At 42.9% G+C, this 13,710-nt stretch overlaps 1 pseudogene; it reads left to right on the forward strand.

Moving 5' to 3' along the window:
* LOC139536725 (biotin--protein ligase-like) overlaps positions 1-7,549 on the forward strand; it is a 36,058-nt pseudogene extending 28,509 nt beyond the window's left edge.
* Positions 7,550-13,710: the final 6,161 nt, after the last annotated feature.

A 13,710-nucleotide genomic window follows, 5' to 3' on the forward strand; every position in this document is an offset into this window, starting at 1 on the left:
AGATGGGTGAAATTTTGTTTTGGGGAATTCAGGCTGTAACACAAAATGTAGAATAAGTTAAGGGGTATGATTTTTTTCTGAAGGCACTGTACTTACTTACACTTGCATGAGGAGTTTTTCTTTTTGTTATTGGAGCAGTACACTGGCATGGGGAGTTTTTATATTTCTTATTGGAGCAGTACACTGGCATGGGGAGTTTTTATATTTCTTATTGGAGCAGTACACTGGCATGGGGAGTTTTTATATTTCTTATTGGAGCAGTACACTGGCATGGGGAGTTTTTATATTTCTTATTGGACCAGTACACTGGCATGGGGAGTTTTTATATTTCTTATTGGAGCAGTACACTGGCATGGGGAGTTTTTATATTTCTTATTGGACCAGTACACTGGCATGGGGAGTTTTTATATTTCTTATTGGACCAGTACACTGGCATGGGGAGTTTTTATATTTCTTATTGGACCAGTACACTGGCATGGGGAGTTTTTATATTTCTTATTGGAGCAGTACACTGGCATGGGGAGTTTTTATATTTCTTATTGGAGCAGTACACTGGCATGGGGAGTTTTTATATTTCTTATTGGAGCAGTACACTGGCATGGGGAGTTTTTATATTTCTTATTGGAGCAGTACACTGGCATGGGGAGTTTTTATATTTCTTATTGGAGCAGTACACTGGCATGGGGAGTTTTTATATTTCTTATTGCAGCGGTACAGACACCACCATCCAAATGATCTGAAGTACTTGTTGCTTCCCTTCAGTATAGACCATGAGGTTTCTCATCTAAAACAGTGTGAATTAACTCCTCGTCTTTTGTCTCCCACTACATTTTCTCTCCTCTGCTCTTATTCTATTCAGGGAGAGGAGAGTTTCCTTGTCCATTTGTTTCACTTGCAGGTGAAAGCCCCGCCATTGTAGCCATCTAATTGCTAATTGTGGGCCTTTTCTCTCCCTCTTTGTGGACGTTACTGAGAAATTTTCTAATGCGTTTGGGCTTTTCTCTGAGCCAGTGGCAACGACGCTCCGTGGATGTGCTTTCAAAATGAGATTAACTTTCTAGAGGAATGCATTAGCCCCCCAAGCTTTACAGCCCTGGACTGGCTGAGCTGGCCCTTATTAGAGATGGCTCTTCACTCAAGCACACACACACACATACACTCACATGCACTTGCTTCTACGCACTCATATACATGTACACGCACAAACACCCATACCCCCCACCACCTCCTTTATTGACAACCTCCCATTGAGCATATAAGAGCATTACCATGTTTAGGAGTGAGATGTTTTGTGTGATCCGTTGCTGATCTCATATTTGCGTTGCAGAAATTAATTTGATGCTGGTTTGCAATGCTAAGCTGGCCCAGGGAGAGAAGGGGGAACTGATTTCAGAGGGGACAAAGCCCCTGAAAAAGAGACATTGGGGGGTGGCTCATTTTGAAACGGCTCATTTTGGTTCCCAGCTTTGGGACAATGCAGCTTTTCTTTCTCCTCTCTCTGTGGCTAGGCTGTGGACTGACTCTATAGTGGAAACTGGACCAGTCTGGGACTCACTGCTGGGCTGGAAGAGACAGACTGGAAGTGGCTCTCCTTTTCTTTCTTTTTTTCTTTCTTTCGGTCTCTCTCTCTGGCACTCTCTCACTCCAGTTCCAAATTCTACCACTCACCACAGTAACCTTACCACTGTTTTTTAAAAAGCTGCTTTTGAGACATTGGACTAATAAGGATGCTGGAGCAAGCAATTGACTTGCACTTATTTTACCCATTACCAAAGCATATGAATCAGTGGTCCACGATTTGGGCGAATATTGCCAATTGTGAAGGTAGACTTCCATATGGATATTGCAATACACTTCAGCTAGAGCTAAACCTTAGTGTACGTTTTATGTCACACTTACTAACTTAAAAAGTGCATTGAGTATTCATCCCAGTGTTTTTTTCATGGGTGCTTCAAACGTACTACCCTTGGATGCATCTTCTCACATTGCCAGTAGTACATCTCCTCTTTTTTCACCCACTTCCCACTGCATCTCAGTCCACTGCATCTCAGTCCACTGCATCTCAGTCCACTGGATCTCAGTCCATTACCTTCCTCCTTGGCTGTAAACAACGTAAAATCACACACGCACACACACACACCTCTAACACACACAAATTGAAGCGCACGTGCACACCCACATGCTGCCCACACCCTCAGCGGTATCCGACACTTACTGGTGGACAACGCTATCCTGGCAGCTTGGTGAGAAGGTCAGCGCCTGTCTTCCTAGCCTTGTTAAGGCGCTGATGTTCTTATTAAAAGCTAATTCCTGGGGCTGAAGGACTCCAAAGAGCTAGCCTGGCCCCCCATTCGCCTCCCCTCAAGCCTTGATTGGCGAAGGGGCGGCCGTCGTCACGGAGCGGCACGCAGGGTTCTCCGGTGGTCCTGCCAAACTGCGCCAGCGCTCAATTAGGGCCCCTGCGCGGTGCTGCGAGCCTGGCCACCTCCTAACTGGCCTCAGCCACGGGGAGGTCATGCTCCTGCTAACAGTGCTCACACACGGCTCTCACATACACACAGCTCAAACTGCAGCTACACACTGTCACGGGGAGCAGCCGGCTGCCACCCCTCGCCTGGTTGGGAGGTGTGTGTGTGTCTGTGTGAGGGAAGATTTATAAAAGCAGTGTCATATTTACTATGCCAGTATACAGGATCTCATGCCTTTTTTTAACTAAACCATCCATGAAACTATTTTCTCATCACAGGTTCATGGCCAAGCATTACTCAACATCATCCTAATTGATTAGCCTGAATTACATGGTACTTTTTTATTTGTATTCCTTCACCATTTTATTAATCTTATTTTGTCAAATAAAGTACAGCAGAATAAAACATGTTTTCCTTGTGTCTAGAGATTTCCAAGGCTTAAGTTTTTTGACACAGCAACCTCCCAGGTTTTTTGTTTTTGTTGGTTTTTACTCGTAGAGCACGTGATGGCAGTTTTTTGGCCGTTGGGCCATTATACCACGTCCAATTTAATTACTATCAGTTTGAGAGGACAAATTCCTACATCTGCAAAATCAGAATCTGGTTATTTTTGGACATTTTATTTTCTCTTATTTCTCTTTTTGGCTTCCACCAGTCTCCGCCATGCATCTCTCTGACACATTTGCAAAGATCAAGGGATTTGCAGCTAACAATAACATTATGAAAGGACTACAAGAAATATATATCTTGTCTGCAGCTCAGTAGCTCCCCAACCCACTCAGGCTACCATTTTTCATCTGAGAGATTGGATTTATTTGGTTTTGATTAACTTTTTGAAAATGTGTTTTTAAAAATGTATTGTGATAATTCTACATTGCTGTACATCCAAGCACAATGAACAAGTCCCTACAATAAAGTGAGCCCTAGTAACATCCAGCCAGACATACCATATGTTAGGTCCTAGATTGAGTCATCAGGGGGGGCTGTAGCCCCAACCATCCCTTTGATAAACACTGTCCCTAAACAAGGCTCTTTAGATGAAGGCTGTTTGGCCACAGAGTTTGGGAGGATTAACACGGGACTGTTCTAATCTGATTTGCTGACACGGCCTCTTTGCATCAGAAAAGCCCACATTCCCCTTCTCTCTCATCTGTCCTGCCAGCTCCACAGTCTTTGAGAATGGGCCAGTAGATGAAGGGCTTCTTGGCTAAGACCTCTGGGTCAATTAATTTTCTCTGGAGATGACAGCTTGTTCAAATATTTCGCTTCACGGTTATTGACAGTGTGTTGCATCCAACTGTCAAACGCTGTCTATTTTGGCAGTGTGGATTTGTTTGTGGTTTTCAAGGTGTACATTGGCCATGGGGTCTTGTCAGTCTTTGAATGACTCCAGAGTCATTCAAGCTAGGTGTGCTTACATTAATGTGCATTTTCTACACACTGCACAGTGTATACACACACACCATCCTTACATGGCAAAGACATCTTGCTGACCAAATGTTTAAGATAAGATTGTGTCCAGGACCTATGTGTGTGTCTAGCATTCGTGGTGTGGGTTTGGGGTGAAAGGAGAGGTGCAGAGTTAACACCTCTACTGGCTGAGTAGTTTATCTTTAACAGAGTGTGATTAATGCAGGGTGGCCATGCAGCGCGACACTAGTAGCCCAGGGCCTTCTAGAAAGGAAACATTAACTACCAGGCGCCTGCAGCCAAGCTACTTGAGAGAACGGAGGAAACATTAACTACCAGGCGCCTGCAGCCAAGCTACTTGAGAGAACGGAGGAAACATTAACTACCAGGCGCCTGCAGCCAAGCTACTTGAGAGAACGGAGGAAACATTCTAAAATGATTGATAAACAAAGTCCTCTTTTTACTCTCAATGGAAAGGCAGTTGCTTGTGTATTTGTGTTTGACTAGTAATCACATGTGAAGTAGGCCTATGTTTTTTGTGAGTTGTTGAAGTAGACATGCGTCACACATAGGGAAGCAGACTACTTTGACTATGTGATTAATTAGCATTAGATCCCTTCATTGACACCTCGTTACTGTGTGTCATGTGTGTGTATGTGTGTGTGTCACAGGGGTCAAGTGGACACTTGTTTTCTTTGGTGGGGGGGATTGTTTGACTGGAGCACCTGGTGATAGGAAGGTCAGTGGTTCAACTCCAGTCCAGAGGGGCTAAGGGCTGGGTACTGATGGGATGGGGGGGTGTACATGTAAGTGGGCGTGTGTGTGTGAGAGAGTGATAGAAGGACCACTCGACTCAGCCCTTCCCCCTCAACTACCTAATACTTTGGGAAATGATTTCTCATAGCGACACCAATGAGTGAATGCAGAACTAATGTAGCTACTCAACTACCATTTCTCTTGGAGCTTTTCATTTACAGAGTGTTGCAATTGTATGAGTAATACTTGATCACTATAATCAGTTATGTGAAGGCAACACTTTCCTCTTTTGACAATTCTTCTTCCTTCCCTCCTGTCCTCCCCAGGTTGATGCTCCAGCTGCCTGAGGAAATGGGGTTAATGTCTGTAGCTGCTCGACAGACCCAGGGTAGAGGTCAGTTTCCACCACAGCTCTATCGCTCTCTGTCTCAATGCACCTACATTGGTTAATTGTTGTACCTCGTCCCAAATGAATAACCTAAATTGTTACATCGTGTCTCCTCTCTCTCCCTCTTTGTGTTTTTGTTGTTGTATTTTCCGTGTATGTCAGGCCGCGGGGGAAGGTGTGGCTGAGTCCTCTGGGATGTGCTATGTTCAGTGTGCAGGTGTCTGTGAGCTCCAGACTGGGCCAGAGGATCCCCTTCCTGCAGCACCTGGCTGCGCTGGCCGTGGTGGAGGTTGTACGCACCAGGTACAAACACTGCATACTGCTGCGTGGTACCACCATGCTATCTCCAAGCTATAGCCATAGACCCACCCTATCCCAATCCATGTCACTGAGCTTCAGCCTGTGATCACTAGACTACCTTACTTACTACACTAATACATTTCCATTGGGAGCACTCCTTATCCTGAACAAAGGACTCCAGGTTTCACACAGCTGTTCATAGCCAGTCAGGTGTCCCTCTTCTTATTGTTCTATTCAGCGCAATGCACTTCCCTCTCCAAATGGATGGTGTGTCCAACTCACTGATCAAAGGGTTTTGTGCTAGAACCCTCCTTTCTCCCCTTCTCATTAAACATTTATTTTACATGGTGTAAGGGCCCTATTTTGCTTCCAGGTGCTTGTGTTGTGTGTGTGTGTGTGTGTGTGTGTGTGTGTGTGTGTGTGTGTGTGTGTGTGTGTGTGTGTGTGTGTGTGTGTGTGTGTGTGTGTGTGTGTGTGTGTGTGTGTGTGTGTGTGTGTGTGAGAAAATATATGCTCTGCAGTGTGGGAGTCTGATGAGAAACACTCTGGTGTCACACTGCCCAGTTGTTTATGGGCTCTGGCCAGTCAGCCAACATGTAGAACAGGCCAACGCATGGCACAGGATGTATTACCGGACGTGATGAAATAACAGCCAATGCTAACTTTGCCTAAATATTTATCTTAATCAAGACTAGAGGTCTTGGCTGGATATGCCATTTTTGGAGGTACTATATGCCTGTCAAAGCCATTGTAGAAATGTAGACGTGGGGCATGAGTTATGGGTAAATATAAACAGACATGGTGGCCGTTTTAGGTGATGTACTGCAGATGGGGCAGAACCTAACCTTCAAAGCCGGCCAGACTCAGAAGAGCTGCTCAGGTTGACAGATATACAGCATGGCATTTTGAACCCATGGAGACACTTGTACAGATTGGTTTTACAGACAGGCCATGTAAAACTCCGATTTCTTTTTCTATCTCTGATTTAGCTTGTAGTATTAGATCTGCTGTTTGTATGTGTAGCATCATGTCTTACAAGTGATGTCTTTTAAGTGGATACTGTATCATAATACTTGTACTTATGTACCTGTACAGTATATACTAGTAATGTATTGTACCTCTGAGTGCCACTTATTTGTCATACATGTTTGTGTATCTCATATTCAGTTTTGGTCTCTTTCTAGGACATTGACCGCGGAGTGAAGTGGCCTAATGACATTTACTACAGTAACCTGATGAAGCTTGGAAGAGTGCTGGTGACATTAACAGTCATGGGACCAACCTTCCATCTCCTCATTGGTCAGAATCCTCTTATATTTATGTTAATGCCAGTGCACGGTAATGGATGATCTAGTCTAGCCTTAACTCATAACATGGATTTAAGGCTAGATTATGTTGATGTTTATGCCGGGGCTTGGATAAAAAGTCATTTATATTACTCTTGGTGAAGAGTGTGTTCTTAATGAATGTCTTTAAACAATCTCCTTCTCCAGGCTGTGGCTTCAATGTGAGCAACTGTATCAACTGTATCAACAACCTGGTGATGCAGCACAACCGAGAGCGTGGCACCAGCATGGAGGCCCTGAGCTCAGCACAGCTCATAGGTCGCACCCTCACCTCCCTGGAGCAGCTCATCTCTGCCTTCCAGGAGAGGGGTCAGAGGCCGTCCTGCCCCTCTACTACAAGAGATGGGTGCACAGGTAAACAAGCTGCAACACCCCTACTGTAATCTGTGGTACACTCCACTCCTCCTCAGTGGGTTTGGTTTCATGAATTTTTCACATAAAATAAACATTTTCATTGATCCTGATATTTATTTGAGGGCATTGTGCAACAGAGCAATTCTGCTAAAAGAGAACGAGAATGCACCGGTACTCTGCATGCTATCTGTAAAATCTGCAGCTGCTGATCATGATATTAATTGGCATTCTAGAGGAAATTAATCCCACATCTCGCCACAGTCAAAACAATAAACATCTCCTAATCTCCAGACGTAACGTAACATGTCCACATGTAAACATGGGGTTGCGTTTACACTACATTGACCTTGATGTGCCCTCTGCCCTGTCTCAGTGGGACCCAGGTGTGTCTGTGGAGCGAGGACGGCCCCCATGCCGACGTGGTGGGCCTCGACGACAAAGGCTTCCTGTAGGTGCGCTCTGAGGAGCAGGGTTTGGTCTCCGTACAGCCTAATGGCAACTCCTTCGACATGCTGAGGACCCTGTAAGGACCCCTATGGAGTATGCCCACCTGGTTGCCTGAAGAGCATTTTAGCCAGTGACATCATGAAAGAAGATTAGCCAGCTCCTTCGTAGCTTGAGTCGGAGATACACTGTTTGTGAGAGGATCTCACACAACTAACCTGCTAGGTAAAATTACTACTTAAATTTTTTTATTGTTTTTTACTTGATAGAATAAGTAATTTACTCTATCAATGACTTATCTGCAAGTAAAAATACACATTTTCTCTTATTTTACTTGATAGATTGGCTGAAGCTTATTTGGAGCCTAAAGCAACTGAATTCTTTTTTTATACCATCCCATAGTATTTAGGAAGCTTTATTTAAGTCAATCTGAAGTTGGCCTGTTTAGTGTAGTGTGGTGGTAGTGGAATTACTTGAGTCGTTCATATTACACTATCAAATTATAATTGGCAGCTACAGGATTTCTAAAATACAGTCGTTTATGAAGAATACAAAATGTGTTATTCACCAAATTCACTTATATTATGCTATACAATAGCATGATTTAAGTATTATTTAACAGTTATCTTGTTCAAAGGTTGTAAAATCAAATTGTCAACACTGATTATTTCCTTTTGTAATGTATTACTCCATGTAATATCTTTAGTTACAACACTCAAAGACTATTGAGAAGGTGCTAGCTGTCGACAACAGTATTTCTTTCCAGAGGTGTTGACGTGAGGGCTATTAACATGTTAAAACACGTCTTTAACGTGTCGCTTGGAAATGTACCAAATCTGATTTGCGTAAAGACGTTATGATGCTATTGACATGGGAGGTCACACTTAGATGCAAATGCATTCACTAAGTGCAAACACATTGTGATAGACTGCCGAAGGCTGACTCCTATCCCAACTGCTGGACTGTTAAGCATTGGTTTCTACTGAGCTACAGGCTAAACAAAGTCTGTTGCACTGAGTCATGTATTAACTTGTGTTATCATAGAACTTCATCAATTTGAGAACTATAAGTTCATATTTACTTTAAGTCTTACGTTTGATGTTTTGGAGGTTAGATAGAGATTTTTTTTGCTCTTTAGGACAGGCTTCCTTTAAGTTTCAGAAACTATAATCGATACTCAATGTCTGACAAGATACATATTTGTAAGATAAAGAGGTGATCTGTATATTTGATAACACACACAATTGATGTAAAACATCAGCACTCTATAACTATGTAATTATGTGACAAAAGGAATACTGGTTGCACTTAAAAGTTATTTGGTAACCTTTGAAGTGTCAATGATATAACTTGTCATTCCAATAAGAGCTACAGTATTATTCAAACACCATACTGAAATAAATAGATGTACTGGACTTAGACTGGGATTTATCATTTTTCTGATAACTTTGCATGGGTATGAGGGTGTAGACACATTAATGAATACCCCTAGAGCGGAATTGGCTTTCAAGCCCGCTTGAAAATAATGCTGTTTGCAACAACGCAGTCTCCCATCTTAAGGCCTGTCGTTGGACAACAAAAAGGGGCCTCTCAAACGAAAGGAAGGAGGGTTCCTATTGCTCTCTTTGCTCTCCCTTTCCCTTCTCCATGCCCCTTGAGCTGTACTAAAGAGAAAAACACTGTTGATTGAGTCCAGCTTTGCCCAGCAGTGGCTGTGGAGTGGGAGAGGGAGGGGGAAGCTGATTTCCTCCTCCTCCCGGTGGGGGAGTGATGAGGTGTGGGAGAGCCCTTTGGTGCAGGTGGCCAGTAGGGAGAGGGAATGGGTAGGGAGGGGGGGGGGGGGGGGCTCTTCAACTGTGTTGGGCTTATTCCAATGGTCCTAAATGACACTTCATTTGTCTTCAGCACCTCAGGCCTTGGGCTCATCTCTGCTAGATTAGGTGAAAATATGCATGCAAGCTCCACAAACTGGACACAGCCCTCACCTCATTACAAGCTCATTCCCCCTTCTCAGGTTTTAGGAAATATACCCAATATGGTTTCATCAAAGATTATGTAGGCTAACAGAGTGGGTATTCAATGGCAACATTGAGGTATTGACAGTGCCTGGTTGTATGAATACTGTGTTACTTATTGAGGAATCAACGTAGTCCTCTGAATGCTGATGAAAACAACTGGATTCCAATGTAGCGATTTTGATCAATGGAGAGTTAGGTCTTAGCTGCACTGTGCTGATGTAGCTGATGACGTGTGCATGCATGTACACTGTAGTATCCACTATAAAGACAATCCTGAGTTTCTCAAGTCTAAAGTTCATTAAGTAAATAGCTTACCTCTGGATCCATAAATAGCGCCTCCTCAATATCCTATTAAACAATTTCAGTGGCAGGTCTCAAGGGTCAAATTTGATATATCCTGTTTAATATTGGCTGCATAATATCAAATCTCAATCGAGCCTCCCCAGGGACACAGCAGAGCCCTTTAGCTCACCTTCAAATATCAGAGCTTTTCTTCAAGAAAAACAACACTCCGTTTTAAAGGGTAATAAGATAGTAATCCTTGGTGTCTTTTTACGCTAATTCTGTATTCTGTAAGTTATAGAAAAACAGAACGAAAGATGGAATGAAGGATTTTCTGCTGGTCTGCTGAAGTTTTTAATACAAGCGTTCTGCCATGTGTACTGGTTAGATACAGAATGGTTGACTGACTATTCATATCCCATCGTGATGAAACCTGAACAAAGACTAGCAGTGAAAAAAGCATATAGAGTGGACATACTGAATGTACATACACTGAAGGAGCTTTGAATACTACTGAAAGGTGTATTGTTGTATTTCAATATTTGAATCTCTCTTTGAATCATGAAAATACCCAGTGGTTACTTGTAATGTTGTTTTTTGTGTGTTACTTTTTCTCATCTTTTTCCATGAAGCACAAATGACACAATGGTTATTTTAGGTTGCTTTAGAAATAGCTGGGAGCATAATTGATAGACACTGATTTTGCAAAACATTAGGAACACCTGCTCTTTGCATGACATAGACTGACCAGGTGAAAGCTATGATCCCTTATCGTTGTCACTTGTTAAATCCACTTCAAATCAGTGTAGATGAAGGGGAGGAGACATGTTAAAGAAGGATTTTTAAGCCTTGAGACAATTGAGACATGGGTTGTGTATGTGTGCCATTCAGAAGGTGAATGGGCAAGACAAAAGTTTGAAGTGCCTTTGAACAGGGTATGGTAGTAGGTGCCAGGCGCACCGGTTTGAGTGTGTCAAGAACTGCAAGGCTGCTGGGTTTTTCACATACAACAGTTTCCCTCCCGTGTGTATCAGGAATGGTCCACCATCCAAAGGACATCCAGCAAACTTGAGTCAACATGAGCATCCCTGTGGAACGCTTGACACCTTGTAGAGTCTGTTACAGGTTTATTTTTTTCCATTTATGTTTTGAGGTTGGACTTTAGTTTGTATAGCTCGTTAGCACGTAGGGCGCACCGATTGGTGTCACCTCGTTAGTTAGTATGTATTGCACCTGTGCTGGTTGCCATCTCGTTAATGGGAAGGTGCTTCACCTGTGCTGGCCCAGGTGCTATTTAAGACTGGCTGGCCCAGTGCTCCAGTTGTGTTGATAGATGCGAAGAGTTAACACCTTTAGTTGCCGTTCCCTATTTGGATATCTAGAAAAACAATCCTTTATCTGATTTCCCAGATTTAGTTTTGCTCCACCTTTTTGGTTTGCTTCTCGTCTTTAAGTTTGGTGTGGATTTTTCTTTTGTTTGCCTCTTCTTGGGTGAACTTAGTGGGCGCTTATGGTGGGTGTCTTTTAGGTTCCAGTTGTTGTAAGTCAACTTTTAGTGGACACCCCAATGAGTGTCTTTCAGAACCCCTCCTAAAACCCCACCTGCTTCATTTTGGTTGTTGGTCAGGGACTCTGTTAGTTCCCCCTTCTGTTTGAGCGACAATATTTGGGTTTTCTTGCTGAGGAATGTAACACAATGAATTGAGGCTGTTCTGAGGGCAAAAGGTGGTGCAACTCAATAGGTGTTCCTAATGTTTTGTACGCTCAGTGTACGTAACACTAATATGAGAATAATATTTTTGTTGTTGCATGTAAGTGCCTATTATTATTCAGTTTTTCAGAGCTTCTGCTGATGTGTGTTTGAATGTCAGACTGTGTAGATGTGGACCTCTGGCTGTGTGACTGTGGCTTGTCCAAATAGCTCCCTGGCTGTGTCCTAAGCAAAGTTCCCTCTGAGCTGCATGCAGTAGCCCCGAGAGCGCCGCGCAGCTCCCCTGGGACTGCCATGCAAAATAAATATCAGCTCACAGAGAAGAACAAGATGGAACTTCACTCAACTTTATGGCGCAGTGGTCACCAACCGGTCCATTGCAATCAACTAGTTGATCGCCAAACATTTCTGTAAAAACCAAACGATAAAACCTTGTTACAATTTTTCTTATTCCTCTCGGCTGTTGGCGGTAGGTGCACCTGATTCAGCTGCCCTGCGCGCCGGGTAGGTGAACTGTTGCCATTTTGAACCATTTCATGTGTCTGAAGGTACAAACTCTGCCCTACTGGCAGGCCCAGAGAGCAAATCAAGTGTACTGTAGGCCTACAGCTTGCCAATCGGGTGGCTCAGTTTATCGTGTCTGCAGTAATGTAGCAGGCATAATTTAAAGCTACAGCAAAGTGGATAATGTGAGATTTCAAAATGTTTCAAATGAATACAAAGAGACTGTCAAAAAATATAGCAAAGAGCTGCTGTTTTTATGATTTGAGTTCATGTTTAAATTCTTACTCAGCACTGTCAACACTTTGTGTTCAACACTTTTATAAGCCATAAAATGTGCATTCTTCCTATTTCCACTCAGTGCTACAACAAGCACTGCAGTAGTAATGAATGATTAGGAAAGTGTATCTATAGGCTTGCGTTGTTGTTTTTATTATTTATTTGGTCAGTGTCAGTGGAGGAAAGGGAGAGCGGAGGGATGTTGAGAGGTGGACCCTCAGTCTGCTGCTCTCTCCCTCTGCTGAGACTGACCATCAGATGCAGGCACCATCATACCAGTAAAAGTAATACAATCAACGGATCTATTACCGGTGTGATCATATAGCCTACCTCAAGTTGGGAAATATAACTTTAAAAAATGACCCTAACAACAATGCATCGGCAGGGCAATTCAAGCAAAGTCAATATCCGGTGATGTATTGGACCTATGGCTTACCACACAAACCTCATTGCTACAGTACTGTTTTTAATTGGTTAACGTTGCATAGGCTTAAGTTTAAATAATGTAAAAAAACAAATCTGAGTGGTAGATCTCGGCTTGCATTTTGACTCAGAAAGTGATCTTGACTCAAAGGTTGGTGACCACTGTTCTTTCCCTGTTAACACTATCAACGTTTCCCTTTACTGTGGCAATTGTGATCGAATCAACGCAATGTTAGCCACTTTCAATGCACCATACTGAAACAAAACGAATTATGCAAGATATTTTGTTGTAGGTATAAAGCATCGGCGTAGGATTCTATTGCATTGACACGCACAACTCAGCCCGTACTCCACACAGACCAGTGTGGCATAAACAATCAGAGCTGCAGTAGGCCTACATACAAATAGACCATTGCCATATATGGATCTGTGCCATTTACTTTGAACTGGACTGTGTTTACAGCATGAGCAGTCGTGAGTAGTAATGGGCTTGTTTTGAGATCAAAGCGAGTATTGTATGTAGCCATGTGTGCACATTTTGTTCATATCCTTCGCTAGTTAGTTAGAGTTATTAGCCCCGTTATAGATCATTTTAGTCAGCAATAGGGGAGTGATTGCTTCCTACAAGAGCACGAAACGTGTACATTTCTGAAAAGGGAGTCAGGTAAAAAAAAAATTTTGTCGTAATGGCGCAGTGGTGTATTTTTAGACAGGCTTGAATAAGCTAAGTACTGTAGCCAATAGACAGAGGGTAGCATAATTTTGTCTGACTCTGTGTAATAATGGTATGGGAATAATAATGCATTTTATTTTGTGAAGTGGTTTCTTGCATCAAACAACACAACAGTCACCTCCTATGAAGGACAAATGGATAAACAGGTTAATGTCAAGCCCTGCATGTTTTTCTTTTCAAAAGTCTCATGGAATGTAGGCATAAATTGATCACCCTGAAGAAGTCAGTGATACCGAAACGTTGGTGGTTTACACAATAAATGACGGGGAGTTTATAAATAGAGTGTGTGACTCTTTG

Source organism: Salvelinus alpinus, chromosome 13 (genome assembly GCF_045679555.1).
Source record: "Salvelinus alpinus chromosome 13, SLU_Salpinus.1, whole genome shotgun sequence".
NCBI classification, from domain to species: domain Eukaryota; kingdom Metazoa; phylum Chordata; class Actinopteri; order Salmoniformes; family Salmonidae; genus Salvelinus; species Salvelinus alpinus.